The sequence below is a fragment of the Henckelia pumila genome, chromosome 1 (assembly GCF_033568475.1).
Source record: "Henckelia pumila isolate YLH828 chromosome 1, ASM3356847v2, whole genome shotgun sequence".
In the NCBI taxonomy this organism is placed as follows: Eukaryota; Viridiplantae; Streptophyta; class Magnoliopsida; order Lamiales; family Gesneriaceae; genus Henckelia; species Henckelia pumila.
The window spans coordinates 6,206,749-6,213,300 of record NC_133120.1 but is presented as its reverse complement, the minus strand read 5'-3'; the positions used below and the strand labels follow the sequence as shown (position 1 = coordinate 6,213,300).

Sequence of the window (6,552 nt, the reverse complement as noted above, 5' to 3'; positions counted from 1 at the left end):
ATGCTCCTGCAGATTAAGCGCGAAATTTCAACCATGAAGTTAATAAGGCATCCAAATGTCATTTGAATGCATGAGGTAGCTATTTAACTTGTCAAGCCAACTTTGTCCAAACATGTTAATTCGATTCGAGTTATTTGCCCTCCCTGCAGGTCATGGACAACAAGTGAAAGGTATTCATCGTGATGGAATTTGTCAGTGGTGGTGAACTATTTGACAAAATTGTAAGCTACGAGTATTATTCGCTGTCAATGTGTAATCATGACAGATTGATTATGAGGATAGTAGCTGATGACAATACTCCTTGTGGTTTCTTGAGGCCAGGCTACTAAAGGTAGGCTCGGAGAAGATGAAGCTAGAAAATATTTTCAGCAGCTAGTTAATGCTGTAGATTACTGCCACAGTAGAGGCATTTACCATAGAGACCTTAAGGTAAGCTTCTAATTTTCTTGTTAATCTTGGAACATCTCAGGAAACTGTTGCGCGCAACAGTCTTGATAGTTTATGGTTGGAACTCAAATTCTATTTCATTTTTATTAATGTATATCCGGGTAACCCGTTGCTTACCGCCAGTGGCGTCCTTAAAGTCTCTGACTTTGGATTAAATGCACTATCTCAGCAAGCTTGGGTAAGCTAGATTTTGCTTTTAGCTTTGATGCATTTCTGAGACACCTTGTCGAGATCTTAATCTAGCCTAACTCAAGATGTTATATTGTGCTTGAAGTTCAAATTTTTCTAATCTTGTTGTCAGGAAGATGGGTTACTTCATACAGCATGTGGAACACCCAACTATGTTGCTCCAGAGGTATGCAATTAGCTTTTCGTGCATTTTGTTTTCCAGTTTTTTTTTATCTAAGATTTTTAATCATCTAACTAAATTATGCAGGTGATTAAAAGTAAGGGTTATGATGGAGCCAAAGCAGATATTTGGTCACGTGGTGTCGTACTTTTTGTTCTTATGGCTGGTTATTTACCTTTTGAAGATCCAAATCTTATGGCATTGTACAAAAAGGTAACAAAATCACATTTATCAATTCTATCGTGTTGTGTTGTGGAGTTATCCTCACAAATGTACGTCTCTCGAAATCACTGAATCTACCTAGATGGAATTTAAGGTATTAAAACACTAGAGATATCAGGTTAAAAGCGGTGCAAGTATAACATTACCCTGGATAAAATTTGTAATATATGCATGTTAATGCTCAAACCGCACTAATCTGCGTTTCAGATATTTGCAACGCAGTTCATATGCCCTCCTAGGTTTTTTACCAGCACCAAGAATTTGATTACAAGATTATTGGATCCCAATCCATTGACAGTATGTTCACTTCTTTCATGCTATTTACATATGACCCTTCCAGCAGTGCCAGAGGAAGAGAACAACAAAACCAGAAGCGTTATAGCTTTTTCAGTAAGAAAAATCGGTGTTTATTTAAGCTCTTTTACTAAATTCACTGATCTATTTTTCATGCTGATTGTAACTTCTTCACATGATTTTGCCATGTGGAGCAGAGGATCACAATTGCTGAGGTTCTCGAAAATGGGTGGTTCAAGAAAGGATATAAGAAACCTGTATTTTGAATGTGAGGAAGTTGCTCTTGACGATGTTGATGCTATTTTTAATGAATCAGCAGTGGGTGTTCTGATGTAGCTTATATTCTTTAAATGACTGCCTTTGAGCTTATCTCCTTCTCGCACGGTCTCAATCTCAATTCTCTTTTTGAAAAGCAATCGGTATGTACATGTATGCACTAGAAATAATAGTTTTGATGGAGTGGTAGAATCACTCTATTTTAAGTAGCCGTGGAAAATTCCCAACCTTTTAGATGGCTACAGGGGTTTGTTAAGCGAGAAACGAGGTTTGCATCCAAATGTTCGATCTGCTAATGATATTGCTTCAAAAATTGAGCAAGCAGCTGGTTCCTTAGGTTTCGGTGTGCAGAAGAAGAACTACAAGGTGATTCACACTTTATCTGCTTCACACCACCTTTTCTCATTTTGGTCATGGAATCTTTTTTGGAGGGTGGCATCCTATTGCATGTTTCTCAGGCACATGCCACCCTTGACTCTTGTTATTATCTGCAGAACATTTTAGAACCTATGTGAAAATATTGCAGAGCGAAGTAGGAGCATAGACCGAGAGCCAGTGAATAGTTGTCATTCATGTTATTGTGACTAAAATTAGTGTCCAATATAAGTTTTGATTAAGTTACTTACACGGGCTACATTAAAAAAAATATCAAAATCAAGTCTCATGCCTAAACTCTCGATGATGTTCATATTTATCATATGAAACTGCATGGGGAAAAGTCTGGGCGCAAGGGACACCTATCAGTTCCTAGGGATTTCCAAATTGGCATATTTGTAATTAAATTGTTTGGATCTATCGCAAACATATTACATAATACATGATTGGTTAGTTTGTAGCATAACTTAAAAATAAAATTTACTTAATATACGGACATACTCGTAGCATCAAGAAGAGTGGTCAAAATGCAAAGAAAACATAAATGCACGAGATACCAGATTCATACTTGGATTACATTGTTTCTTCATGCTAGGTTTGGTTTCTGGTTATGTAGATGTTAACGACTAACTTTAATTGTAATTCTTTCGGTATTTAATGACTTAATCTAATAATTTCATTCATGATCAGATTTTGGAAGCTCTCACCACAGTAAGATTTAAAGAACGTTTCTCCTTGGAGAGGTTGGAAACACTCACCAATATTTCACCTCTAATGTAGGAAAATAAATCTTTATTGTGATGTATGTGCATTATGGAATATTTTTCAGGTTGTTGACTTAAGAATAAACTAATATTTTTCCATAATCTACTTGGTGGATGTAGACAGTCTGAGCTTAAATGTGAAGGTTATATTAAATAATTGAGTAACAAAATCATGATTGTTAAATCTAGTATCTGGAAAGAAGTTATTTCCGCATTCCTTAATTAAATGGATCACAACTTGATAATTCCAGTCGCTTAGTGATAATTTTGTAATTCGTAGTTCATTTGATAATTTCAATCGCTTAGTGATAGTTTCGTCATTCGTAGTTCATGTTCTTTTACTGATAAATGTGTTTGCTTTTACTTTTCATTTTAATCTATTTATATTTTTTTATGTTTGTTTTTATTTTTAATAATTTACAGTATGGAGATACAAATTAAAGGAAAAGAGATTGTTGCGGCTTTTATGAAAGCTCGGGATGCTAGCATGTGCTGAAGGAATGAATCAAAGTTTTTCGAGATTAATGCATAGTTTTTTCCTAGTGTTCATTAAATTAGAATTCGATTATTTTTTTATTTGAATGATTTATAATATTGGAAGACTCTATGTTAAATTTTATTTTACAAATTTTTGAATTTTGAATGACTTATAATATTGAAAATTTATGAATTAATTTTTTTTTGTTTTTTATTTGAACAAAGATAACGCTTTTTAAAGCGTTGTCTTTTCCAGAAACGACAACGCTTTTTATAAAAGACAACGCTTAAAAAGCGTTGTCATTTTTAGATACGACAACGCTTTTTAAGTGTTGTCGTTTCACTTAAAAAGCGTTGTCTTTTCCAGAAACAACAACGCTTTTTATAAAAGACAACTCTTAAAAAGCGTTGTCGTTTTTAGATACGACAACGCTTTTGCTGGAAACGACAACGCTTTTTCCGCGTTGTCTTTGAGCGTGGTATTTTACAACACTGCCTACGACAACGCTTTTTCGGGGACATTAACAACGCGGAAAAAGCGTTGTCTTTGGCCGTTTTTCTTGTAGTGGTTATTATTAATTTGAAATTATTAGCTTCAAATTCATATATCAATTCAAATACAACTTAAGTTTATGGATTTAGATAATTTCTGGATCTTGCGGCTTTATTAAACACTAGTATAATTGCACACACACGTTACATGTGTATAAAATCATATAATATATTTAATATTTTATGTTATATATAATGTTTTATTTTTTTTCATTTATAAAATAATATAATAAATAAATTTAAAATATATTTATCTTATCTATAATGTTTTAGTTAAGAAAAATATGAAAATTTGAAATATCGAAATTAAAAAAATAAATAAAAATAAAGTGTAATATTTATATCAAATGAGGGCAATTTTGGCAAATGAAAAGATGATGCATAAGGAGAAGATTCTTTATATATAGGAAGAGATGATAATCGTGTATGGATTTTTTATAAAAGTGATTTTTTTTTTTTTGCAAAAATTTTATAAAATTTTTAATAATAAATCTGTGAATTAGGACAGTTATTCTATAAATTTCTTTTAAAGTTAAATAGGTGTTTGGACAACTATTTTAAAAAAAGTGAATTTACAGTTAAAAAAATAATTAAGAAGGTTTTTGGAAAACTATTCTATAAAAGAATTTTTAATTCTTATTTAACCCGTGTTTTTTATTTATAAAACATTAAAAAAACTTTTTTCAATTGTTTTTTAATAAATATATTTGGAGAAAACTTTGAAATTTTTTTTTTCAATAACTGTTGTGAAAAATACTCGCAAGCGTACGAGTGTCAAGTTTTAATATAGTGATAAAATCAGATATCGATCCCACAGGGAGTAAAATAAAAATATTTAGTGCTTGTAATTAAAATAGTCTAAACTTTATCTAAAAAATCAATATTTGAGAAATTCGCAATAAATAAAAATAATCAGATGTTTTTGATAGCCCACACACAACTTATAGATAACTCAATCAGAGAAAAATGGTCTAGAGGTTTAGATTTCACCTGGTTTCAACAACAATCAATCCTAATTAATTAATCTTCATGAATTTCAATCAATTAATGGCCAAGAATACTTAAGTTTATTATTTCCCTCTCCCGAGCAACAAACAATTTTTATCAACTACAATTCAATTTCAATATCCCTATTAAGAATCTACTTGCAGTGATCTATCACAAAACAATGTTCTTTTTAAAAGCTCAGTTAAAATTATACACTCTCCCGAGCTATATAAATAATTAACAGTGTAATTTCTAATGGTTCTATTCAAAATCTCCTCTCCCGAGTGCCAGATTTCAAATAAATATTGCAAATCAATTATTGATCAGGTAATTCAAAAGACAATCAATTCTAGAAAAAAGCAATTAATCTAGAAGAAATTCAATTCAATAAAATTAAAAATTCATGAAAGCGTCTACACCAGGTTCCATCCAACCTCTAGACTCTAAAAAATTAGTTCATAATAAAATTTTGAATAAAACAAAACATTTTCAAAAATCCAGACATGAATTCAGAATAAAATAAATAAAAGGTAAAAGAAACAAATCCATCGTCGATGCCGTGTCCGGTCGATCAAACTCCGTCTTCGTTCTTCAATTAAAACTCCAGAATTCCTAGAATCACGATCCAGTTTTTCTCTGATCTGTACGTAATGTGTGTGTGGCGGCTCCTTCTAATTGCACGATAAAAGAATCCTTTTTATAGCATGCACAAAAGCTCACAAAATCAAGCCCATAAAAATTGCCCGAAATAATAAAAATCTGAGATGGCAGCGATCAGGGCGGGCGCTCATTTAGCGGCGCGAGCGCGCCTTAATCTCGTGGATTCCAATTCTCTCATGACACAGCGCAATAGCGCTTGATCTTCTCTTCTTTAGCGCTTTAAGAAGCGCTAACTTTAAGCCCAATAAAGAAAGCCCATTAACCATCCTTATCATTTCTTTCCCTGACTTCTTATTTCTCTTCTTTCTTCTTCTATTCTTTTTATTTTACTTTTTCTTCTCAACTTCTTATTTTTCTTCTCTTTTTCAAATAAAATTAATAACTCTCTGTAAGCACAAAAACAACAAAACACCACATAAATCTGCTCGAAACAAACATTTAACAATTAAAATCATATATAAATTAAGTGTATAAAATACACTTATCAAATACCCCCAAACTTAGACTTTTGCTAGTCCCGAGCAAAACTATTCAAAATCAATAAATTCCAAAAACTCATTCTATCAAACATCAACAAGACAACTCAAGAAATATTATGGAGCAATGGCCTCAGCAATGATTTCAAAGAATTTTCAAATCCAATCTCATCAAACCCACTAACACTTGAAAGTTTTAGTCAGAACAAAATAACCGCATAAACTCACAATCTCCGCAACTCACGTTCAAAACACCCTTATCCAAATTCAATTCAATTCACACATTCATAGATCATGAGGACTTTTCAGGGTAGCATAGGATATAAAAAATCAAAAACACTCACAATTAGTTAAATGCAAAGAATAATAGTGTGTGCGCGTTTAGATCAAAATTCATAATCATTAAAAGTATCAATCAACAGTCCATAGGCTAAATTCTCGCAACTCTTCTCCACTAGTATATTGGGCAACTGAGACTTGGTCAATAGGACTTAATCAGCTTATAATGTAAGGTCTGGCTTATGGCTACTAATAAAGGATTAGAATTAAAAAATAAGGAGTAATTTATACTTATGCTTAATTCTAATTTCAACTCCTTTTCATTCACAATTTTCACACTCTTTTTTCTTCACTTCATTGATTTTTCAACTTCTCACAACTTCTTTCACAATTT

The 6,552-nt window shown here is 32.0% G+C and overlaps 1 pseudogene; it reads left to right on the top strand.

The window, feature by feature from the left end:
- LOC140894418 (CBL-interacting protein kinase 23-like) lies at positions 1-2,805 on the top strand (annotated as a pseudogene).
- The last annotated feature ends 3,747 nt before the right edge of the window (positions 2,806-6,552 follow it).